At 42.1% G+C, this 26,481-nt stretch overlaps 1 long non-coding RNA gene across 1 annotated transcript in view; it reads left to right on the top strand.

The window, feature by feature from the left end:
* Positions 1-26,481, top strand: part of LOC128831066 (uncharacterized) — a 351,765-nt gene that overhangs the window by 86,535 nt on the left and 238,749 nt on the right. Inside the window, exon 2 of the long non-coding RNA XR_008443735.1 lies at positions 13,342-13,508. This is a non-coding gene — a long non-coding RNA (uncharacterized LOC128831066). The remainder of the gene's footprint in view (positions 1-13,341; positions 13,509-26,481) is intronic.

The following is a 26,481-nucleotide window of genomic DNA, read 5'->3' on the forward strand; positions in this document are numbered from 1 at the left end:
ACTTACAAATGTAGAATTATGTACAAAAAATAACTGCACTAAAAAAAAAAAAAGGAAAACTTGAGCCGACAAGTCCACTCACTCCTACTTCTTGTTCAGCCAAGCGCTAAGACAAACACATTTGTTTACATTTGCAGGAGATAATACTGCTCGCTTCTTATTTACAATGTCACCTGAAAGAGAACAGATGTTCGCATGGCACTGTTGTAGCCGGCGTTGCAAGATATTTACATGCCAGATGCGCTAAAGATTCATATGCCCCTTCATGCTTCAACCACCATTCCAGAGGATATGCGTCCATGCTGATGATGGGTTCTGTTTGATAACGCATGTTCATTTTCATCACCTGAGTCAGATGCCACCAGCAGAAGGTTGATTTTCTTTTTTGGTGGTTTGAGTTCTGTAGTTTCCGCATCAGAGTGTTGCTCTTTTAAGACATCTGAAAGCATACTGCACACCCCATTCTGATCTGATTTTGGAAAGCACTTCATATTCTTAAATCTTGGGTTGAGTGCTGTAGCTATCTTTAGAAATCTCACATTGGTGCCTTCTTTGTGTTTTGTGAAATCTGCAGTGAAATGCTGGGTCCATCATCCAAGATGGCTATAACATGAAATATATGGCAGAATGCGGTAAAACACAGAGCAGGAGTTCAGTCACAAATTTAATTAACACCTTTTTATTAACAAGCGTCATCAGCATCGAAGCATATCCTCTGGAATGGTGGCCAAAGCAGGAAAGGACATACAAAGGTTCAGCATATCTGGCACATAAATACCTTGCAATGCCAGCAACAAAAGTGCCACGTGAACTTCTGTTCTCACTTTCAGGTGACCTTGTAAATAAGAAGCAGAAAACATTATGTCCTGTAAATGTAAACAAACTTGTTTGTCCTAGCGATTGGCTGAACAAGAAGTAGGATTGAGTGGACTTGTAGGCTCTAAAGTTTTACATTGTTTTGTTTGTGAGTGCAGTTATGTAACAAAAAGAATCTACATTTGTAAGTTGTGCTTTCACAATAAAGCGACTGCACTACGGTACTTGTCTGAGGTGAATTAAAAATACTATTTATTTTGTTTATCATTTTTACAGTGCAAATAATTGTAATACAAATAATATAAAGTGAGCACTGTACACTTTGTAGTCTGTGTTGTAATTGAAATCAATATATTTGAAAATGTAGAAAAACATCCAAAATATTTTAAAATTTCATTTGGTATTCTATTGTTTAACAGTGCAATTAAAACTGCGATGAATGGCAATTAATTTTTTTAGTTAATTGTGTGAATGAACTGCGATTAATCAACAGCCCTAGTAAAAAAACCTTTATTTTTTTTAAAAATGCATGTCTTACAAATGGTAAACTCACTTATGCATGAGAATAATTTTATCACCTGAATAGTCACTCTGAACTCAGTGGTAATACTTGTATGTTAGGTTACATGCAGGTTTGCAGGAATGGGACCCTAATATAGTATTCATAAGAGAGTTCATACATTTGCTCTTCGCCATTTGTGCTATTTGTTTATTTTCTGGATATCTCAACAGTACAAGTAGCTTTGCCAGTTTCACTTTTGTTTCTAGTCAATTTGTTTGTTCTAGGCACTAACACCATACTGTATTGTTTCAATTAGCAAATTGTCAGGCGTGTTCTTTTTTTTTTTGAGAGAAGATTCATAAATTAAAAAAAAATAATCATGGAAACCTTTCTAGTAGTAGTAAGTTTTAAAACAGTAAATGGGAAACCTATTTTGGGCTAAATTTGACCTGTTTCTGCTATGCTAGTGCTCCAAATCTTGTTTATAACCAAAATGTTGAGAAACTTTCCTAGAACTAAAATACCTATTCTGTTCCTGTTATATTTTTTAGCTTTAATATACTTGTCATCCCCCAAGGTTCAAAATAAAAAATTGAAGTATGATTGCTTAGTTGGTTTATATGAAATATTTAAAATGGAACCCTAACAAGGCACATTGTTCGGTAGTGGTTTCTATTATCCACTGCCAGTTGGACGGATTCCTTCATTTTTGTCTTGGTCGGTTTGTGGGCAGGCTGGTAAATAATCTGCTTGCCCCAAATCTAAGAAGTATTTTCTAGGAAGGAGGTAGTCTGACTCCATAGCTCAGCAGCAGCAAGAACAAAATGCGTATGAAAGTGAACTGTGTGATATCTTAGGCCTGAGGATGGGGTATGTTACAGTAGTAACCTTGGGTTTCTCTACTTTGGAAATTACAATCATGTTTTCATGTTATGTTAAGGCACGTTATCTACCACAGCTGAAACTATTACGATATGCCAAGACTTCTTTGTTTTGGCTGGAGGTGGTACCACCTCATATGTTTGTGTGCTTGCCTATGCTAGGATTTTCAATCAGTTAAATTTTAACTTCACTTTCTCTATATGATCGTGCTTGTAACTTTGAAATGGCCTTCAGCTATCATTCATGCAAGTAAAGCTCAGTCACGCAAACATTTGTAGTAAGTAAACAGAATGAGTGTAAACACAGTCAAAGCAGTTTTAGATTCAAGCAGATGTTGGGTGAACTGTTTTGTGTTTGTCCGATGCTTTTCGGGGGTTCCCAAGGTGTGAGGGGAAAATTACTACCACCTGCATTTTTACACTTCCCACAGACCAGTTAAACTGAATAATCTCTTAGAGATGGTTGCCATCATTTTAGGGCATAGGAGGTCTGGGTGCAAAGTAGGAGAAAAAGGAGATAATTTTAAAGGCAATGACAAGGATGCTGAAGACTTCTAGAAAATATAAATTATTTTTATCTACCCTCATTGTCTTTTTTTAATTGATTCCTTTTCTTTTGTGCACTTGGTTCCTAAATGTGTTTGTCATATTTCTTCCAAATGATCTGATATCTGCAAGACTCTTTTATTTGAAAGAGCAATGGAATAACTGGCTAATATTTACCTTGATGCAATTTTTAACCAAACACATGCACGTGATTTAGTTTTTTCTGTACTGAGATTTGTTGTTTAATTGGCTAATGAGGGACAATTCCAGGGAATTTCAATAGTCACTTTAATTGTTTGCCTGAGTAACTAATCGCTGATGGAGCTTCCTGGATGACACCAAAGAACACATTGTTTAAAATCCCATTAAATTTTATATTAGGAGAATCTCATTGGATGGCTCTGGAGGAATCTTTGTTTTATGAGAACTTCATGATGGAATGAAACAAAATATCTGTTTCTGAGAATAAGTTTAGTTTTCCTCAGTAAAATTATGAAAGCTGGCAATGTCAATGGAAAAATCCAAAAGGGGATCATTACTGTTTTACACACACAATTTGTGTATGCATCCATGATATGTCCAAAACACTCATTCACATATTTGTGTGCAAAAGAGGGTATGCATACTGTCACAAAGTTCCGAGCCTGTATGGGTGGGTCCCGTGCTTCTGGGCGGATTCTGGGGCCTCAGAAACTAGATAAGGCCCCAATGGGACCTCCCTTTCTCAGTGTAGTGGCAAGAGTCACAGCCTATTGAGTTACTTTCATCCCTGGCCAGTATGGGAAATGGGAAGGGGGAATACCCCACAGTCTCTGTTGCTCCATAGAGCTCAGTAGGTGCAGTTCGGCCTCCTGCCTGGACCGAGTCCTGCTTCCCTTCTCCAGGGGATCTCTGTAAAGTATGGGGTGGAGTGGGGAGGAGAAACCCAGGCACGCCCTCTACTCCGGGGTCCAGCCCAGTGACCTTAATGGTAGCAGTGTTGGCGGCTTTCCCTTCACCACTGATGCTGCTTTGATTCCCTGGGCTGCTTCCTCCGTGATCTCTGGACATGGACAGGCTGACCGTGGAGTTCTACCGTGTGTTCTGGGACTTCCTTAGCCCGGATCTTGCCATCATCTGGGTCATGTCATTGGGGAGCGGGCTCCTCCCTGTCTGAAGAAGTGGGACCTCCGCAATCTTAGGAATTGGTGTCCCGTCTCTCTCCTCAGCACAGACTATAAGGTCGAGGTGAAGGCCATCTCGTTGCGAATAGGGTCCATCCTGACCAGACCTACACTGTCCTGGGCCATACCATCTTCGACAATCTTTATTTGGTCCGGGATCTCCTTGAGCTTGGGTGTTAGGGATAGTCTGTCATTCGCCCTCCTTTCCCTGGACCAGGAGAAGGCGTTCGACCGGATGGACCACGGGTATCTCCTGGGCACTCTGCGGGCATTCAGCTTTGGGTCCCGTTTTGTGGGTTTTCTCCAGGTGCTGTACGCTTCTGTGGAGTGCTTGGTCAGGCTCAACTGGACCCTGACTGCACCTGTCCGCTTCAGGTGAGGAGTGCGTCAAGGCTGTCCGCTGTCAGGCCAGTTGTATACCCTGGCCATTGAGCCCTTCCTCCGTCTCCTCTGGAAGAGGTTGACAGGGATGTTGCTCTGTGAACCAGGGATGTGGCTGGTCCTGTCAGGGTATGCCGATGATGTGCTCCTCGTGGTTGAGGACCCGAGCGACCTGGTGTGGGTGGAGGCCTGCCAAGCTGTGTACTTGGCAGCCTCCTCCACCCGGGTCAACTGGGTCAAAAGCTCTGGCCTGATGGTTGGGGCCGGGTGGCAGGTGAGCTCCCTCCCATCCACACTTCAGGCCATTTGGTGGGGCATGGGTCCACTGCTCCATCTTGGCGTTTATCTTTCTGCCATGCATCCTTCTCCACTGGAGAACTGGCATGATTTGGAGGACAGGGTGGTTGAGCGGCTGCAGAGGTGGGCAGGATTGCTCTGGTGCCTCTCCCTTTGGGGAAGGGCACTGGTGCTTAATCAACACCCTGTGCCCAGCCCCGGGGTTCCTGGCCCAGATCCAGAAGTTAGTTCTGGAGTTCTTTTGGCCAGGACTGCACTGGGTCTCTGCAGGGTTTTGCAGCTTCCTCTGGAGGAGGGAGGACAGGGCCTGACGTGCTTGCACATGCAGGTCCGTGTCTTTCACCTCCAGGCCCTGCAGAGACTCCTTTATGGTGCAGGTAGCTCGGCGTGGAGTACGTTGGCTCACACCTTCCTCTGCTGCCTCCGAGGGCTCCGAAACAACCGGCAGCGCTTTTATCTCCACTTGAGAGGTTTTCCGTAAGACCTCTCCGAACTGCCAGTCTTCTACCAAGACCTCCTTTGGACCTGGAAGCTGCTTTCAGCAACCAGGTAGGTGGTGGCCATCGGGTGGGGAGGCAGATCTCCTCATGGAGCCCCTGCTACACAATCTCCATCTTCGTGTGCAGGTGGCGGAGTCCCCCTCGGTGTGCCAGAGGTTGGTCCTGGCGGAAGCTACCAGGATCAGAGACCTCCTGGACTATGACCGAGGGGACTGAGTGGATCCCTAGGCACTCGGTAGACGCATGGGGCTCTCTGCCCTTGGCACTCCCCGGTGTATACTTTGGGAGGTGGAGGCAGCCTTATTGCCTACTTCTTGGCTTTTCCTCGAGCGGGTCCTGTGAGAGGGTATTCCCCGCCCAACTCTTACCCCGGGCCCTGCAGATCTCTTCATCGGGCTCCTGCCCCATGAGCCTTCAAGACCCCAACCCCTTTGTACCCTGAGCTGGCTGTGCGATTTGTGGCCGGTTCGTTTCCGAACCATGCTATGGGACCATCTCTACACGCTCGTGCTCCACACTCTTCATTTCCCCACCCTCACGTCCTGCCTCGATACTAAGTGGCGGGACCTTTTACCAGCTGCAGAGGGTGGAGGACCCCGGTGGACCAGCCTGTATTCCAACTTGGTTCCACGGCCCGCTGGGGACATCAGTTGGTGGCTCCTTCGTGGAGCCGTGAGCCCAGGCGTGTACCTGGCACGGTTCACCCCTCTTCCCGACACTTGCCCTTTTTGCGGTGTGAGGGAGACTCTGGTGCATGTCTATCTGCAGTGCACCAGGTTGAAGCCCCTCTTCCAGCTCCTCCAAAACCTCTTGAGGTTCTAGCTGCACTTTTCCCTGCACCTTTTTCTATATGCTCACCCCATCCGTGGCCTGCGACTGTGGGGCCTGTTTTCGTTCCTTCATCCATTCACGCATCCAGGCAGAGTTCCTTTGGATGGTGTCCTCTGGCTCCTTGGATGCTTTTGAGGAGCAGTGGGTGCTGTCCGGGGTTCTCTGCTAGGTTTCCCCTTCTGGTTCCCTAGTTATTGACCTTTGACCCCCCCCCACATCTGTTACATTTTTTTCCTTAGTTGTCCCATGACTTTAGTTGAGGTCTGGGCTCAGTAGCTCCTCCCCAGGCTGGGGGACGGGCCTTTAGCTGTGGGCAGGCTTCCACCTGCCCACTTCCCAGTACCCAATAGGACCACTCTCTTATTCTTCTGGTCTGAATCTGTCACAATACATACAACCGTGATTACTTAATCTCCTTAAAGTTAAACATGTACTGACATGCTTTGCTGAACGAGAACCAGAGTGCTCAATGAGAGCACTCAATAAGTACCAGAATGCAGTATTGAGCTCATACTTCTCAACCCCTCTGGGTTTATCATGTTGGATATTGTGTCCTCTACATTAGTGGACAAAGGCACAATTGAGATCCAGTGGCTGGAAGCTGGGTACAATTAAGACTACAAAAAGAGGGGGTTTTTTTTGTGTTTTTTTTTAAACAGAGACAGTAATTAACTATTGGAACAATTTACCTACGCATGTGGTGGATTCTCAATCACTTGAAGTCATTAAATCCAGATTAGATGTCTTTCTAAAAGTTACAATCTACCTCAATCTGAAGTTAGGGCTTAATGTAGGAGCTACTTTGTGAAATCTGCTGGCCTATGTTATGCAAGAGTTCAGATTAGATTATCATTCTGTCTCTAAAAATCTGACTTGGCTTCTATTAATAAAAAAAAGTTTTCAGCCTTCATGGTTATAGAAAAGTGCTTGAAAGTGTGAACCCTAAATGCTTGAATCCAAAATTGATTATTTTTAAATCTTTTGGGGTTTTTTTAAGCAAACCTCATGAATTTTAAATTCCTGTGGTTGGTAATGCAATTAGAGGTCTACTTATCTTTGCTTCTCATCACTGCTACAACTTGTGTGTTATGCAAAGCTGCCATTTCATTTTGTATCATGTGACTAATACATAATGCCACAGGCAAGAAATGGTTCTTATTAACATTTGTAAGTCTTACATAGTCAGTTTCCAGAAACGTCTGTTGATAAATCTGCAAAAGTTAAATTTAGTTCATGATAGGAAGAAAAGTAAAGTAAGGATAATTTATCTTAAGATACAAAAGCCCAGTTCTCCACTCCTTCTTCACTTGCAAAGTGGCACTGAAATCACTGTTGCCTTACTCAAGTAAAGCCAGAAGCTGCAGGATTGGGCCTCTACGGTAGCTATATTGGAGTTACTCTGTTCAAGGCTGCTATCCAGAGTAGTGATCCACTTGACATTTTTTTTAATTGTGGGAAAAAATTGCACAAGTACAATCTCAGCAGTTTTTCTCAAAATACCAAAAAATAGACAAGATCACTGCATTCCAATTATTTTTTTTTAAATCAGAGTTTCTGAACAGTGAAATATAAGAGACCAAATGTGATTCTTGGAGGTGTAAGCCAAAGCATATTGATTAGGGAAGTGGTATTATGGCCTTCGTGAGACCATTACTGGAATATTGTGTCCAATTCTGCTCTCCATATCAATATCCTAATCAAGCATCTTAAATTCATGGTTTTTGTTGTTGTTTTGTTTTTTTACATATTCATGATACAAAACAAAATATTGCTCAAACAATACATTTTTTGGTCCAATTGTAAACATCCGATAGAACAGGGGTCGGCAACGTTTGGCACGCGGCTCGCCAGGGTAAGCACTCTAACAGGCTGGGCCAGTTTATTTACCTGCTGACGCGGCAGGTTCAGCCGATCGCGGCCCCCACTCGCTGCGGTTCGCTGTCCCGGGCCAATGGGGGAAGCACATCCTTCGGCCCGTGCCGCTTCCCGCCACCCCCACTGGCCTGGGACGGTGAACCGCGGCGAGTGGGGGCCCCGATCGGCCGAACCTGCCATGTCAGCAGGTAAATAAACTGGCCCGGCCCGCTAGGGTGCTTACCCTGGCGAGCCGCGTGCTGAACGTTGCCGACCCCTGCGATAGAACATCAAATTTAAGGTTCCAGTCTATACCACTACTGCTGCTATATTTTTTTTTAAAAGTCCATTAGAATAGTTCCAATAATGTCAACCAAATTGAGAAATTCTTTAGACTGTTTTAAGACTTCTGCAGGAATCCTCTCACATGATCAGAGCAGATATTCATACGGCGGAAACAGATAATGAAAGATGGAATTAAAAATGATCACAAAATTAAATTTGCAATGAATTTTAGCATGAGCAAATAATTTTATTTCAAACTTCAAAAATTTTTGATACTGAACATGAAAGGCAATAGCAGTGAATAGGGTAGGCCAAGGAGGAAACACCAATTACAATGTGTAAAATACCTTACGCTTACATACTATATAAAGCCATATTACCACATGAGATACTTGATATATTAACTTTACAATGCTTATATATGTTATCCTGACACAAAGTTGAGGAAATTGAACCTGTTCTTGTATTTGGGACATATGCTCCTCTTTGTAGTTAAAAGGTGTAGAAAAGTAGGGTTAACATATTAAAACATTTAAAAAAGAGGACACTCCACGGGGCTCCTGTCCCGGCCTGGCCCCGCCCCAGCCCTGCCCAATTCCACCCCTTCCTCAGCCCCGCCCCAACTTCACCCCATTCCAACCCCTTTCCCAAAGTCCCTGCCCCAACTCTGCCCCCTCCCCTGAGCGCCCCACATTCCCCCTCCTTCTCCCTCCCAGCCATGCGAAACAGCTGCCCGAGCGCCACCGGCTTCACAGTTTGCCAGGCAGCTTCCAGACCCCCAGCCGGGCGCTTCCCCAGTGCAGCCGGAGCCCGGGAGGGGAAGTGCCCGGCCGGGGGCGCAGGGTCTGGAGGTCTGGGGGCTGCCCGGTAAACCGTGAAGCCGGTAGCGCTCGGGCAGCTCGGCTCTTCAGCTACACAGAGCTGAGGTGTCTGCGGGGAGCAGCAGCAGCCACCGCTGCCGGAGCTGCTTTAAGGTAAGCAGGGGACAGGGATGCTGGCAAAGCATTTTCCCGGACATGTTTGGCTTTTTGGCAATTCCACCCGGACGGGGATTTGAGGACCAAAAAGCCGGTCATGTCCGGAAAAATCTGGACGTATGGTAACCCTAAGAAAAGGGTTAAGAGCTGCAACAGTTTTGTCAGAATGCACCCTGATTTTGGAGTTAGCAGATCTTCTCTATGGGATCATTTTAAAAAAAATAAAAATAAAAAGAATTTGATTGGGCTGATTATCCCTGTTAAACGATGGCTCTTGCTGCTGCTTTTAAAGCAACCAGTCTCCGGCCCTCTTCAAAGGAAGCAGTTATAGTCTGTGTACCAGTGAAGGACCAAATACTTCACCACTAGAAGAATGAGGATCAAAGGCACAAGTTATGGCATGAAGGTTTTTCAACCCACCCAGAAGCCCCGTGAGCAACACTAATTGAACCGCAAGAGAAAAAGACATATCTCTTGTCCTTTATAGCTTGCCTTCCCTCCCACAGACAAGACTGTTCTATTATGTTACATTTTTATTTGCAAAATAAAAGGAAATTAGGCAATGAGAACAAGAATTGTTCGCTGCCCATTCACTGAGACTTGGGAGTTGTCCAGTGACTGACATGGTCCATTGATCCTATATTATGGGTGATGTTTTCCAATATTAGACAAATAGATACTGCTTTAGGCTGCTACAGAAAGTAAAATAAAAACAAACCCCTGAAAAATAATAATCATGATCTTGCATTTCTTCTGACCGTAAGGTAACAAAAAGCAGTGATTCTTGAGAGCTGGTAAAAGTAAAATAAGAATGGCTATACTGGGTCAGACCAAAGGTCCATCTAGTCCAGTATCCTGTATTCTGACCCTGGCCAATGCCAGGTGCCCCAGAGGGAATGAACAGAACAGGTAATCACCAAGTGAGCCATCCCGTTGCCCATTCCCAGCTTCTGGCAAACAGAGGCTAGAGACCCCATCCCTGCCCATCCTGGCTAATAGCCATTGATGGACCTATCGAGTTGGTGAGATGATTGGTACACGAGAGCTGTTCTGTTTTTGATTTCTCTAAAGATTAATTGAAAAGCTGACTAAATCTGCATTCAGTTTTTCTCCTGCAACAGTAGGTGGGGATGTTGCTAAATCCTTATATAGTGCAGACATAATGGTAGGGAAGTGTGGGGAAACTTGTGCTGCCAATACAAGTGCTTTACTTTTTCTGAGCACTACTAATTTAGCATTATTCACTTAAATTTATTTATGTCCTTTTATTTTAAAGGTGCATTACTTACCATTGAAGACTAGCAGTGGTTTGGGAACATGGGGGAGGAGGTTCTCCATCCCATTGTTCAAGGACTAAATGTCATTACAGTCAAGGACTATATAAGCCATTCAGGTCTGCCTCCTTTTAAGGATGTAATTAGGTTCTGTTAGTATCCCAAACTGGATTGGAGGTCAGTGTTGTGTCATACCTAGGGATGATTCTTTGTTAAGAATAAGTATTTTAATGTATTGCAAGATTCATATTTAAGGCACCACTTGTTTTAGCTATCAAAGCATAATTTTGTATATTTTTGGACCAAACTATAGCTCCTACTAATTGGTTACTCTTTCAGGATGGAAACTGATTTAGTCTCCAGAAGTGAAGTAAAGGTTTGGGAATGGAATGTTTTCTCAATATTGTAACTGATTTTTCCTCATTATGGAGTGTTATCATCTACAATGTGTAGTCTACCAGTGTGGAACAGGAAGGCTTAAGGTAGAATAAGATGTATACAAAAATGAGAACATCTAAGGTGATATGGGGACAACCACAGGCCTTTGTTGAAGTTATGGCCATCTTTATCAGTTTTGCTCTGAGAAATTACAATAAAACAGTATTGCGAGGGTCCATATTTTTGTCACAATAATTTCCTGATCAAATTTGCTATATTGACAAGTACATAATACTTTTAAAAATTAAGAGGTGACCTTGGAAATGTAATTGAATGAAATTGAAGGGACAAATGGTGTTCTTTCTAGCTCATGCATCACCACCAGTAAAATGTACCCAATTAATAAATGTAGTTAAGGTGCAAATGAAGCACAGATCTCTGTACAACTCTAAGTAAAGATTTTGAAGTTGGAACTTAATATTTTGTTTCTGTACAAGCCACAGTAGACTCTCTAGTTCAGTCTCTCATAGCTGTGCTAGCTCAATGCAGTGCTAATAAGTTTAAAATCAGGAAACAAAATATTTTGTCATCCAAGCTGATTTGAGTAAGGATGTGCCAATTGTATAGTCATTTTCAGTGTTACTCTCTTCCTAGGTGTGTTAGCTCAATGGGAATGCACGCTACTTGCTGTGGAGAACCATATGTTGTATGAGCAGTAAACAATGAACTTCTTGACAAGCAAGAGCAAACCTTAGGCCTGTGTGACTGAGTTGGCATGAGTGGGCAGCCAATCCAACTTGCTCACATTTGAAAGTTATCTGTACATGAAGTAGGGCCGGGGGATTGGGGGAATGATTAACATGTCCAAGCTCATGATGAGGCCTGTCTTCATTCTGAGGGTAGGAGTGTATGAGAGAGAATGGAGAGTGCATGTGCGTAGGAGGCAACGGTATGAACCTGGGAGAAGAAAAGAAAGACGAATGGAAAGAATGAAGAAAACTCTACTTAACCACTAGAAAGGGAAACATCTTGTGTTGCTCTGTGGGAATCTTGGTTGAGTTAGTAAAATTATTGGCCTTTAAGGGGTCTATGTCCCATGCAGACCTTTTGGCTAAAGGACAGTCTTGATGAAAAGAAGCCAGAGGGAGGGAAATGTGATATAAAGTCAGAGGGTAGGATACCATGAGTACTTCAATGAGGATAAAAAGTATAAAAGACTGGCATAATGCCCCCAGTCTCTCTTGCTCACCCCCCGCCCACCCCCTTAATAGCAAAAAGGTTAACCATCCATCATAGAATTGGCCAGCCATTGATAGTAATTTCCAAGTGTCTTAAAAGTTTCTTAAAGCAACTATAAATTATACTGTAGACTAAGGATTTTAAACCCAAGAAAAACAAAGAATATTCATCCTTAGCACTGCAACTATTGAACATTTGTCCACTAGTTTGAAATAAACCATTCCTGATTGCTTAAAAACACATGTGTTGAGATTAAATTCAGCACTCTTAATTCCTGCCATTAATGTATTACAGGAAAATGAAGACTCAAACCTGCTTATGCTTTTTTAAGCTTTATTTTTATACAGAGAATCCAGAGAAAAGTAGGAAAATCTCTTTCTATTGCTTGTCATTCTAATAGGTAACTATTTTCATGAGTAATAAATGTAGAAAACCTGTTATACAGTTAAACGTGCTCAGTATCTTTGTTATAAAAGCTGTGCCAAAAATGTAAATGTAAAACAGGAACATGTAAGCCTTCAAGTCAACAGGGATTTTAAAGCAATAAAACATGAAACAGTGAGGCTAAAACAGTCCTATGGGACTAGTAGTGCGCATTCAAAGGATAGAACATAAATGGACATGGCAAGCCCGAAGGACAAAGCCCATTAGGACTAAACTCAGTAATGCGCCATAGAATGACATTTCAAGGGCAAAGCTTTTCCTTTGAGATGGACGTATGTTTCATCCTCGCTCAGACCAGCATGTGCTTTTTCTTATGAAGAAGAATCTTAAGATACTCACATCTTAAAAACACGTGGCTTGTAAGTTATTGGCTTGACAACCATGGAGATGGAAGTCTCCTATTTTTCCACAGAAGGGACACAGAAAGAGAGGAGGGTTATTGTGGAGTTAAGGTTGTGACACTGCACCCCATATTCTTCACAGTCATTATTATGATATAATTATGATGCATTTTGTACAAGATGGGTCATGTGAGGTGTCACTGGAAAAGTTATGATTTGCTGAATATGATTATCCTATTTGTATGCATTTATCATTTTTGTATCTGAAGTTATGAATGTTGACTAGGGATATGTATTTCAAATGGGCTTACTCTGGAAAAAACCTACAGCCAGCCTGGCAGGTACAAAAATTAAGAAACTAGATAGGGCTGATGGCCCATCAGCAAAGACAATGGATTGTGGAATAGCTTAACCTTCCTGTGGGTGTTTTGGCTAGCCTGTAAGCAATGGATGTTATAACACTGCAAGGGCATGTGACTAGACCACATGTCTCTGGGCTCCATCTTGTGATGTCAGTATTTTTCCACAAACCCATCTGGGAACCAAGTTTTGAAACAAAAGGTTCCCACCATATGCTAAAGCTATATAAGGCAGGGAGTGACATCATCTGTTGTTCTTCCCTCCCCACACAGGAAGACTCCTGGAAACACCTGAGGAACAAAGACTGAATTGGGGGGAGTGCTGGACTCAGGCTAAAGGGATTTCTAGCCTGTGTATGAAAGACCTGGGGATTCCAAGCTGTAAAGCAAGTGCAGCTTGTCCCTTAAGAATCTGCAGCCTGCTTGTATCATCAGCCAGGGTGAGAATTTGCTAATTCATATCCTATCTTTCTAGTATCTTAGATTTAGATTGCATTTTTGTTTATTTACTAGGTAATCTGCTTTGATCTGTTTGCTATCACTTATAATCACTTAAAATCTATCTTTGTTAATTAATAAACTTGCTTTTGCTTATCTAAACCAGTGAGTAGGAGTGAAGTGCATGGGAAATCATAGCTCAAGGGGCAAAGACTGCTGCATATTCCTCTCCACACCGAGGGGGGACACACTCTATGAGCTTATGCTGTACAGTTTCCTGTGTAGCGCAAGATGGTATAATGTTGGGTTTATGCTCCAGAAGGGGTGTGTGCCTGGGAGCTGAGAGTTATGTTGGCTTTAGTCTTTCTACTGTTGGTTCATGCAGTGGCTAGTCAGAGAGCCTGCATGTAACTACAGCTGGGTGTGTCCTTACCTATGTGAATGCTGGTGGAGGTGTAGGACCAGAAGCGGGTCTGCAGCTTGTCACAGCAGCACAGTGAGAGAGGGAGCCCAGGCTGGTGGGTCAGAGAACTCAGTGATACCCCAGTTCCAGGTGGCACCTGGGGGGACCCCGTCACAAAGGCATTGGACTAGATTTTGGGGTTCAGCTGATAACTTTTGCCATAGTCTTTCCATGTGACATCTGGCAGTTCACTTACCAATAATATTTTTGTCTGTTTCCCCGCATGTAACGTGGGTAAAATATAACTGCTGCTTTTAGTGCTGGTCCCTATGCATATTCCATATATGAGTATGCATGTCCACCATGCACCTGAGATTGGAAATTTCTAGTGGATATTGTCTGTTGGCCCATGCCTGTGCTGTTCTCATGCTCTGAACTACGGCGGTGTGGACTGATACCTCTCCAGTTCCTTCTTACTACCCCATTCCAGACCATGAATAATTTGATAAGACAAGTCACTTTTCAGGTCATTGTCAAAGCCTGCCTTTTCCTACTAGGCCACCTACATTGCCTACTGACCTGCTTCCAGTTCTTATACTTAACAGACAGAAACCACATAAACACCAGGCTAACAATCCCTACCAATGTCATAGCTTCTCTCACCTGGTTGACAATTCACACCTAATGTGACAATTGCCACAGAGACATCCCTAATTGGATAGGGAGCCCACCCAGACAACCACACCATGGAAGGCATTTGGTTTCCTTGGGAGGCTGGAATACATTTCAACCTACTATAGCTGAGAGCAGTCCATTTAGCCTGCAATACTTGCTGCTTCCCAGTTCTCAGACATAATGACAACTGTTTTTTTTTTTTTTTTTTTTTTTTTTTTTTTACATAAAAGAGGTGGATCAAAATCCCTTCCTCTCTATTTAAAAGCAGTCAATTTATGGAACTGGTGCACCAGAAACCAGAGAAAATTTTCTCTGATACATATCTACTAGGTTCTTAGAATTCTCTAGTGAACAGTTGCAGCAGTTACTTCTCCACAGCTCACGAGTGGAACATACATAATTCCATCCTAAACAAGTTCTTCAGATAGTGGGGAATGATGAGATTTTGCATCCCAAACAAACAAAAAGTTCACCCTCTAATTCTCCAGGGCAGCTCTGGGCCATGGCTTCAGGGGTGATGTCTTTCTGTTATCATGGACAGACCATCTCAGATGGGCTTTCCTTCCATTCCTTTCTTACTGTATGTTCTGCAGAAAATTTGTTACAACAAAGATCAAATTAATTTCATAAGACCCAACTGGCACAGACCATTCTGATTTCTGGACCTTCATCAGAACAAAAGAACGGACATACTGGGTCAGATCAATGGTCCATCTAGACCAGTATTCTGTCTTCTGACAATGGCCAATGCCAGGTGTTTCAGAGGGAATGAACAGAACAACATCAAGTGATCCATCCCCTGTCGCTCAGTCCCAACTTCTGGCAAACAGGCTAGGGACCCTATCCCTGCCCATTCTGCCTAATAGCCACTGAGGGACCTATCCTCCATGAACTTTTCTAGTTCTTTTTTGAACCCTTATAGTCCAGGCCTTCACAACATCCTCTGGCAAAGAGTTCTACAGGTTGACTTTGCATTGTATGAAGAAATACTTCCTTTTGTTTCTTTTAAACCTGCTGCCTATTAATTTCTTTTTGTGACCCCTAGTTCTTGTTTTATGAGAAGGAGTAAATAACACTTCCTTATTTACTTTCTCCACACCAGTCCTGATTGTATAGATTTGTTGTTGTTGCCCTTCTCTGTACCTTTTCCTATTCCAATATATCTTTTTTGAGATGGGGTGGGGGGCAGATCTATACACTGTATTCAAGATATGGGGATACCATGGATTTATCTGGAGGCACTATGGTATTTTCTGTTTTATTATCTATTCCTTTCCGAATGATTCCCAACATTCGGTCAGCTTTTTTGACTGCCTCTTCATATTGAGTGGATGTTTTCAAAGAACTATCCACGTTACTCCAAGATCTCTTTCTTGAGTGGTAACAGCTAATTCAGACCCCATAATTTTATATGTATAGTTGGGATTATGTTTTCCAATGTGCATTACTTCTGTGAATGTCAAGCTATCCTTCCATCAGCATGCAACTCTTTCCAGATCTACTAACTAAGGAGAATGGCAAGGTTAAACATCCCACCACAGCCCCCTTTATTTCATGGCCTGGTATTTGGGTGGGCATCAGATCTAGCACATTCATGCACAGCGGCTGTTCAGTCTATTCTCAATCAAAGTAGGAAAAACTCCACCAAAAAATGTTATCCAGTTAAATGGAGGCATTTCTCTTGCTGGGTGCAACATAATCAGTTATCCAGAATCTGCAGGTATCCCTGCTATCCGAGAATTTCCAGTCCTGAAAACTGCAGGGGTTGCCATTAGTTTGCTGCTAGAAGGACTATCAGCAATGAGTACCTTTCATCCTCTGGCCTAGGGCTACTCCATTTTTACTTACCCAAGAACAATTAGATATCTGAAAGATCGAGTTAGGACCTTTCCACTGGTGCTGAAAACTGCACCACAATGGGACCTCAACCTTGTACTATTGGAACTTACCAGACCACCATTTGAACCACTGGCCACATGTTCTATTAACAAGCTTTCCATCAAGGTAGCCTTTCTAGTTGCCATCACATGAGCCAGAAGGGTGAGTGAGCTGGGAGTACTTGTGGCTGACCTGTCTTATAAAAAATAGTGTAAGAAGAAGGTTTTCCCTTGTCTTCACCTACTGTCCCAAAAGTAATCTCTGAGTTTCACATAAATCAACATATCCACTTACCGGCATTCTTTCCAAAACGTAATGTATCCAATGAGTAGAGGAGACTTCACTCTCTGGAGTCAGATGAACTCTGATGTCCTACCTGCAAAAGACAAAACTGCTTAGAAAATCACAAAGGTTATTTGTTGATACAGCTATTCTTGCGGACATTCTGTGCCAAAAAGTTAAAACTCTGCAAATTTCATTTGTCAAAATAACACTACGTAATCACACCAGTGTAAATTAGTTTGATAATTTATTTCAAAATACCTGTAGCAGGTATGTCTGTAACAATACAGACACACACAACATTTCCCCAGGAGTAGAGAGTTAAAGAAACCCCTATGACAACCCAGTTCCTGTTTCTCTGCCCCTGCTGTCCCCACCCCGAGTCTAGCCGGGAGACCAGACACCCACAAACCCTCCCCCACAGAGCCCAGCTATGGGGCCCCTCCAGATAATACACCCAACCCCCCTCCCCCCAAAGCCCAGCCATGGGTCACCTCCAGCCCAAACACCAACTCCCCTCCCCCGCAGAGCCCAGGGATTCAGAGGGAGAAACAGCCTGATGCTTGGAATCAGGCTTGCATGGAGTTTCCTGCACACCACTGTAGGGTGACCAGACAGGAGGTGGGGGGGTTATAGGAGCCTATATAAGAAAAAGACCCCAAAATCGGGACATCTGGTCACCCTACATCACCGTCTCCCTCCCTCCGGGCATGCTGGAAACTGCAGTTGCCAGGATCCCTCTAGTTCCCTCCCTCTCCCCTCAACAGCGTCTTCTATGTGCAACTTGGGCTCCATTGGCTCCAGTGGCCCCTAGTGGCAGCTAGCAGCACTGCAGCCCATTTCTGGGGGGAAAGGAAATTCTATGTGCAAAACCATAATTTTATGCAAAATTGTGCAGTGGAGCAGAATTCCCACAGGAGTATACAGCAGAATGGTCCTGAGGAGAAAGAGAGTCTGAGCAAATAATGCCTAAGTAGATCTGTGACTGCATCGTTCTGTGTTGCCAATAGGCACGTATTCCTCTCGTGCATGGTGCGAGAGTCCATTCCACTAGAGAACAAGCAACCTCATCAGCATCTCTTCAAGAGGTGCCTATACTGGACATCTGTAGAGCAGCTACCTGGAGCTCCATCCATGCATTCATGAAGTATTAAGTGTTAGTTCAAGCCTTCTCTTCAGATGCAGCTGTTGGGACTGAAGTATTACAAGCATCTATACCCAGTGCTTTTTCTCATCCTCTCCTGCTTAAATACTGCTTATCAATCACCCAGGTGTGGAATGCACATAGGATCCAGCACTTGAAGAAAAAATGGAGGTTACTGATCTTTAAGGGGAAGTTCTTCAAGATGTGTGGTCCCTATCTCTATTCCATTATCTGCCCTACTTCCCCCATTTGATTTGGATTTTTCTGATTTGTGTAGGAGAGGAACTGCACAGACATCAGTCTGCACCGCCCTTTATATCCTTAGTTCAGCTCAAAAGGACAACTGTGCAGGTGCGAACCAATGGACCCTACTTGCTAGAAATCTGTGATCTCAGCTGCATGGTATGCACGTGTGGAATTCAGTTAGGGACCACACATCTCGAAGGATCTCCTGTTACAGGCCAGTAACCTCCATTTCTCTGCCTTGCAGAAGTGTCTGTAAGGATAAATCAATGTTAAATAATATTAATGCCAAATACTGTGGTGATGGGAACCATAAAAGTATCTAGATAGAGTGATCTGCCAACATTCCTGGACATAAAGCATCTAACACTGTTCATGAGAGTGGTAGTATTTCAGTCTCCTATGCCTCATTCTGCCTTTGGCCCTTCTTTTTGGGGATGGTGTACTAGAAGGCACTTAATGCAGGGAGGGTGTGTCAATGATATTGATATTTGTCCCCTTATCATGATTATATGGAATCACAGTGCATTCTAAATAGGAGGTGCGTATAAAAAATAACAAATGGGCTTGTATACAGCTAGAATTCTATCTGTCTGGTTCAGAAGAGACCATGCTCTGTCTTGAATTCCATACAGCACGCACAAATACCTAATGTCTGAATAACATGTCATAAGTAAATGCATCATTAAAACAGAGAAGTGGATTGACACCACCAAAATATTTGTATGTAAACCATCTATCAACCAGAAGATGGTAATGGTTTTCAGTCATTACTGACTTGTGATTGATTTCAATCAGTAAGAGAAGGACTTGAGGCATTACCAGTCCTCTGAACCATCCAATACATGAAGTAGCCAATATATTTTAAGAGCCTTGTGCTTTCCTCTGTTGTTGGTATCATGCATAGTAAAACAGTCATCAAGGGGTTAACTGGGTTACTCAGAGTTGGATGGTTTGGAGCCATGCTCCAACCCTCTCTTATTTTGTTTGTTTTTGGTGTTTTCCCCATCTCTGTTTATTATGTAGTTGAGTAAATCAGCATATTTCCAGATTGCAGTACTGTAAGTAAAGGGTGTATTGCTTGATGTTTTTGAACAATAATCTTATGGATTTCTTGTATGGAAAACAATAAGCCTGAGCCAATAACAACTTCTTACTGGTTTTCTGTCATGGTAGCTTTCTGTAATCTCTATGCTAAAGCTCTTTTGCTTCTAGCTTTTTAAAAATTAGTTTCCTGTTCATGCAAATCAAATTTATCTGAAGGTGAAGACATTTTCTGTATTTGGCATTTGTTCTCATGACTTATTCCTTGCTGCCAGTTTTGCAGATCTATTAGTGTGATTATGGTCAGAGAAGTAATTGAATGTCAAATAATGTTATCCGAATGACGTCTTAATATTTCATACTTTTTCTGTTTTTGATTCAACTGACCCCAGGATAACAAGATAATTTTACATACTAAAGATGTCACACAGACAGCATTAGTAACTGAAATCTTCAGCTTTCTGATTCACAGTATACTGCACTGTAGTATGGACAGTAGCAAAGAAACTTCCTCACAGTTTCATGTCAAGGTACTTCAATCTTATATCGAAGGGAGGAGAGGATAATTCCTGTGGTGTGTTGCTTTGAGATCGACTGATAAAAGGCACTGTATCAGAGATACATATTATTTACCCTGCAGTGCCAGCAATAGAGAGAAATTAATATCTAAGTACAATTAAGGTAACTTAAATATTTTAATCTGAAGTGAAATAAACCTTTACTATGTTTGTTTCCATAATCAATTTAATTTACAACATACTGCCTTTCTGAATTCATGGTTTCCCTTTCAGTGTGTTTTGGGAGATCTTCAGGTAAGCTAATACCTGCATTTGCTTTTTAAACGCAACACAATACAGTTTCTGTACTGCACATTCTATCTTCTCTCCAATGCCCTCACATTTTGGTGGTCTCCTGTGAATTCTTTTTTTTCCCTAGATCCTGTACCATTTGAGATCTCATGTTAAGGAAATCCTATTTTCTCCCCATAGTTGGATCTTTTTTTCTTTTGCAACTGACACTAACAAGTCCTTAATATTTTATTATAGCAATTTGGTCTTCATATCTGAAAGTGTTCCTTCGTCTGGCATGCTTACTTGCTTTGAGTCGTTTCTGTTTATGTGGGAGGGCTAGGTATTTCATGCACAACCGTAATAATATGTTAGTTATCCAAAAAATAAGTTTATTTCCATGATTTCTTTCAGGACCCTGCCAAAATCTTATGCTGCCATCTGTCAGTTTTAAACATCAAAAAGTTGTGATGCCTTCTTTCCAACTTTCCTGTACTGTGTTGTGTTGTATTGCGGAATTACAATTGTTATGGCATTTTCTGCAGAAAAAGTGTTCAGTAGGGCTTAGATCAAGGGATATAGATATTGACATGGGGATGGTAGTGTTAAAAAAGAGTCTCTACTCTAAATAACCAATTCTAGTAAGAGCTTGTAGGCATCCCTACATTTTTCACAAATTAGTTAACAATACTTGTGTATATATGTGTGTGTATTATAAAAGTATGTTATTGTCTGGAAGCCTGCTAATGTTTGGATGATTACTCCTTGGTGATTCAAGCCAGCCAGCAAATGGAAGCCAAAGATTTTTTTTTTTTTTTTCTGTACCAAGGCAATTTACTTTTTCTTAAAAGAAAAAAAAAAAAAAAGAGAGAGAGAAAACAAAAAAAATCAAGACCTGAAATCACACAACCTTATTTTTCTTTCCATATTTTAAATGTTTTATAGTGTAGTGAACACTTTTTAAGGGAGTATTTTCTGGTTGCTTTTGGCAAAGTTGTACTAAAGTTTCCACTTTAACTTTTTTGTTTAATGATTCCAATACTTAATTCTTCTGTTTTTTATTTTATTTTATTTTTGGTATTACAATTATGTCCAGCTGAGCCCCATTATCCTTTCATTCGCACCCACTGCCCCCAACTTTACATAGTACGTGTTCTCCTTCACACTATTTTCTGGAAATTGCTGACCTTTCAGTAAGTGAAATCAACCAAGTCAGGATTTGCACTACTGAACTGTAAAGAATGTCAACACCTGTCTAAACAGTATATTGAGATAGAACACAGCAGAAACTTGTAGAAACCAGTTAATGTTGATTCTTTGTTCCTTGTTTAGAAGGCGTCTCAACTTTCTCCCATGTGTACCTTCTTGGCTCTGCCAATTTAATGCATCTCAACATTCTCATGGTTGTGTCCTTTTGCAAATGAACTCTCACATTCTCGTGTGCTGCCCTCTAATGCATAGAAGAAGATTGTGCATACTGCAACCTCATTCTTCTCCTTCCAATCCCCCCTCAATTGTTACTACTTTCAGTTAGTTTTCCAATACTAACCTCCATCCACCATTCATGTCTGAGGGAACAAATTCAATCTTGTAATGTAACTACAAAAATAGAAACATAACCTCATGTAAACCTCATCCTTACCATATCATTCAACTCTTATCATTGTGTTTGATATCCCTTCTTGTCCTAATTTACATTCCAATCCAGCAAAGCTTTTAAACGTGCTAATGTCATTTGTTACGTTGGGACCTTGGATTTTAAGCTCCCTAGATAAGGTACTTCTCTTTTTATTTTAAGTTTACCTTACAAGCCTATGGCACTATAGAAATAATAAATTACTACAACGTGTATTTCAATACTTTGGTTGAATGTAATCTGAAAGTTTTATTTTTGTTTAGCACAATCCACTGAAGAGTCAAAATCTGCCCTTTGGTATACAATTCATACTCTCCTGGAAGAAGTATGTATTTTGAAAGTTGAATTTAGGCCTTTAATGTGTATGAAACACACAAATGGATTTTCCACATTCTGAACAAAGTCATACTGTTGTACATAAGGTACAACCCCTAAGGAGAGGGGTGGACTTTGGAGCCCAAATCCCAGACTGAGCTGCAGCATCAGAGCAATGTTTACACACCTATTTTTAGAGTACTAGCTTGAGCCCTCCATGCCCAAGTCTGTCAACCCAGGATGCTTGCTGCTGCGGGCTGTGTAGATATATCATAAGGGGCCTGGGCCTGCTCCCATGGAAGTCAGTGAGTAAGTCCATGCAAGGGAAGACTCGCTTTCTAATTTAAGAATAAACTTGTATGGTTGGAATCTATCTCAACTCAGCTGTGACTGTGTCACACTTTCTGTGGATACAGGTAATTCCACACATCAGATCAATACTGCCCCAACCTACAAATTACTGGGCTCCTGACATCCTGCCTAATGGAGGAATGGCACTGCTGCGGTCAGTTGTTTGGGCTTGACTGAGATATAGTGACCATTTAAACATTGACTTCTGGACCTCAAATCAAGGTGCAGTCAACCTCCTAGTGGATTGGTGCAATAATGGAGATTTGGGGCCATCCTGTTGGGAGGATTACCTAAATTAGCTGCTATCTCCTAAACTGAGGAAGCAGTCCATATTGTGAGTGTCTTGGAAAGAATGAAGGTCCCTGGAAATCTTGTTAGCTGTGCCCAGAGCTGTGTGATACCTATGAGACACTGGACCTGCAGCATGTATGCAAGAAATTCTACCATGGATGCTGTTGATGTGGGGAAAGCAAATCAGACTTCTAGTTCCAACATACAACCTGATTTTTACCAGGCATTTTAGGCATTCCTAGCAAAGAAAGGAAAGGATTTAAATGATGTAATAACTTGTGTAGTCCTGTGGCACCTTGACCCTTTCCTGTTGCTACCCTGATTCAAGCCTTAACATTGTTCAAGGAGACCACTACAAAGTCACATCTGGAGGATAGTCCCTTTTAAAAAAAACATTATCACTTGTTCTCTGAGATGAAGCCACCTTGGCCACATGAGGACATCTTTGATCTCTAGATAGAACAAGCCGCTCGAATATTGCAAGAGCAGCAGCACTGTAATACAAAAGCAGAAATGCCTGTGTGAGAATTCTCACAACATTACTATGGATGTCATTCATGTACTTAGGGATAGCATACCTGATGCTACTGCTGGAAAATTTCTCTTGAAACACTAAAAGTGGAGGAGAGATTTTCTACAGACTGAGAACTGCTAATCTGCAGAGAAGAGAGATGCTGCCCCACTATTTATTTCTGGGGTTAAAGAAAGGAGTGTCTATTGGTGGACCAAACCAAGTGAGACTGGGACAGGTCTGAAAAGGAGACTTTTTTATTCTGACCTTTTGCTGAAATATCTTCACTTACAAGAGCAATGTGAAAGAGCTTCCAGTATTTTCCACCTTCTTAGAGAACTCCAGGAATAGGAACATTGCGAGGCCTCTAAGAACCCCTTTTCATGGGTTTGCGGCCAAGGCCTTTGTCTTTGGTTCCACTCCTTGGCTCAGTTCTGAGACTGGAGTCATTGCACACTTGTAGGACATGTAGCCGCCCCTTTGGCAGCTCCTACATCATCATTCATTAATGGCCAAGGCCTTTCCTACTAAGAAGGCAATGGAATAACTCTAAATTTACACTGTTGTAACTGAGAACATCTTACCCATAATTTTGGTATTTTTACAGTCTCCATTTTTTTACTATTTCCTGATGTATTATTTCATAGCCAAGTGTACAATTCCAATATAAATTAGCCAAACTGTCAATGTGACCTGTAATATGCATTCTGAGACTGAAAATTATAAAGTCCATTTGAATGTGAATTGTATACATGTTAATGAAATTGGAACAAACCCTTGAATTCAACCCTGAGTCAACAGTAAACATCTTAAACTAAATGTTAAGAATAACTTTGATCCTTTATAGCAAAACATAGATTTAAATCTTGACAGAGAACACTTTTCTAGCCTAAACACTTAACTTTGTATTTAAGCTGGGACATTAAGATGTTAACCTAAAGGGTCGGAATTATTGCTGTGTGTGATAAGCCACTACTGGGAGTTGATTTGAAAATAACTACATTGATAATTCTGGGAAAGATTCTATCTCGCATGCTCACACTGAGTGGTACCGTCTACCTTGAGTAGTCCATTGAAGAAATTTTTTGAAGCCACTCAAGTGCTAGGATGATGGGTGCAGTATAAGAACCTAAATAGAACAGAATATTGCATCCTTTTTTTCCCAAATCAAGTTACAGATCTGTTATCACTCATCTGATGCTGCATTCCTTGACTCCCAAAGCTCCCATGGACTTCAGTAGAACGTGCAAGGATTACAGGATGAGGTCTTAAATTTGCAATATTCCTCTACACCACCTCCATCCCCATTCCACACCTCTTTAAATTTGAACTGGATAAAGGAAAAGCAGTTTTATGACCAAGCCCATACAGAGCTCAGTGGAGACCTTGGCTGGAACCTTGTACCTGAATGAAGTCAGTTGTAGAATTGGGGGTCTGAGTTCGTAAATAAACAATGACCCACAAAGAGCATTTTGGTGCATTTTGTTTGGTTTTAGCTGTTCCTTATTTCAGGTCACTGGGAGCTTCACGAAAAAATACTCTTGAATCCCAAACTCTAAACTTGGATTTTTTTTGCAGCATTTTATGCATTTAAATTCTAGCATATGTAAAAGCTCTGATTTCCATATGTACAGTGTATGGTGAGATGCTTAACCAATATGCATACTAATACTTTTTATTTTGGCCCTTTATATAAAACAGGCTTATTTTCAGAAAACGTAACAGTTCAGCAAATTGATGTCAGAGTCCTTTTTATAAGTAATTTTTAGAAAAATGTTTTAAACGTATTTCTTTCCTGTGAAAGAGTTGAATTAACAGCTTCAAAATTTAAGTTTTCAACTCATCAAAGAATGGGTTCTCTATGGTCAGTAACTGATCAAATTTCTACCAATATTGCCCCATTGACATGTCTCAACATAGGTGCCAACTTTCCCTGGCGCTGGTGGGTGCTCGCGCCCCCCGCCCCGACTCCACCCTTTTCCCGCCCCTGCCCCGCTCCCATTCCAACCCCTTCCCCAAATCCCTGCCCCAGCCCCGCCTCTTCCCTGAGCGTGCCACATTCCCCCTCCTCCCTCCCAGCCATGTCAAACAGCTGTTTCACGGCACAAGCACTGGGAGCTAGGGGGAAAAAGCCGGTACGCGGCATGCTCAGGGGAGGAGGTGGAGGCGGATGTGAGCTGGGCGGGGGGATGGGGAGCTTCCGGTGGGTGCTGAGCACCCACCAATTTTTCCCTGGGGGTGCTCCAGCATCCACGGAGTTGTTGCCTATGTGACTCAACCCTGTTCTATGTTGTGAGAGCAAGTACCAGATACTTCAAGAGAAGACTCAAGAATTCCAGTAACCTGCCCCAAGGGAAATTTTTTCATAACATTAGTGGTTGTTTTATGCCCTGAAACATAAAGATTTAATAACCCTTATATATATTTTTATCTTGTAAAATATAATTGTAGATGCCATCATTATTCACATGACTCTCTAATCTTATTTTTAATCCTTTTAGAGTCATAGAGCAGGGGAGGCAACCTATGGCATGTGTGCCAAAGACGGCACACAAGCTGATTTTCTGTGGCACTCACACTGCCTGGGTCCTGGCCACTGGTCCGGGGGGGTCTGCATTTTAATTTAATTTTAAATGAAGCTTCTTAAACATTTAAAAAAACCTTATTTACTTTACATACAACAATAGTTTAGTTATATATTATAGACTTGTAGAAAGAGACCTTCTAAAAACGTTAAAATGTATTACTGGCACCCGAAACCTTTAATCAGAGGGAATAAATGAAAACTCGGCACACCACTTCTGAAAGGTTGCTGACCCCTGTCATGGAGTTTAAGGCCAGAAAAGACCACCAGATCATCTAGTCTGATCTCCTGTATCACAGGCCTGGTAGCATCCGGCACCCTCACACTGCACCCAACAACCAAAATTAGACCAAAGTTTACAACCCACAGGAGACTAGACTACTATGTGCTACAGGCAGACAATAGGAGGAACCAAGGTGCAGCAGTGCCTGAGGCCCCCACAATGACAGGGAAATAATTAAGTGAGATATAGCCAGATAATCCTGGCAAGCAACCCACATGCTGCAGAGAGAGAGAGGAAAAATCCCCAAGTTCGCTGCCAGTCTTGGCCTCTTATGACAGTGATATCCACAGGTTAATTATGCAGTATATACATTTTTATCAGATTTAAATGTGTTGCCTTTTTAATGTCATTGAATGACCCTTTCTTTTATTGAGAAACTGTGAACAGGAGTGCATGACTTACATTTTCTCAGTAATTCAGTATTTTATATGCCTCTACTTTATATGCCCCTCATATATCATGTCAGAAGGCTTTCTAATTGCCCATCTTTTGACTTCTATTTAGATGGAATGCTTTGTGGCTTAGGGGCAGTGACATTGTGCCCTGG

This window comes from Malaclemys terrapin, chromosome 2, assembly GCF_027887155.1.
Source record: "Malaclemys terrapin pileata isolate rMalTer1 chromosome 2, rMalTer1.hap1, whole genome shotgun sequence".
NCBI lineage: Eukaryota > Metazoa > Chordata > Testudines > Emydidae > Malaclemys > Malaclemys terrapin.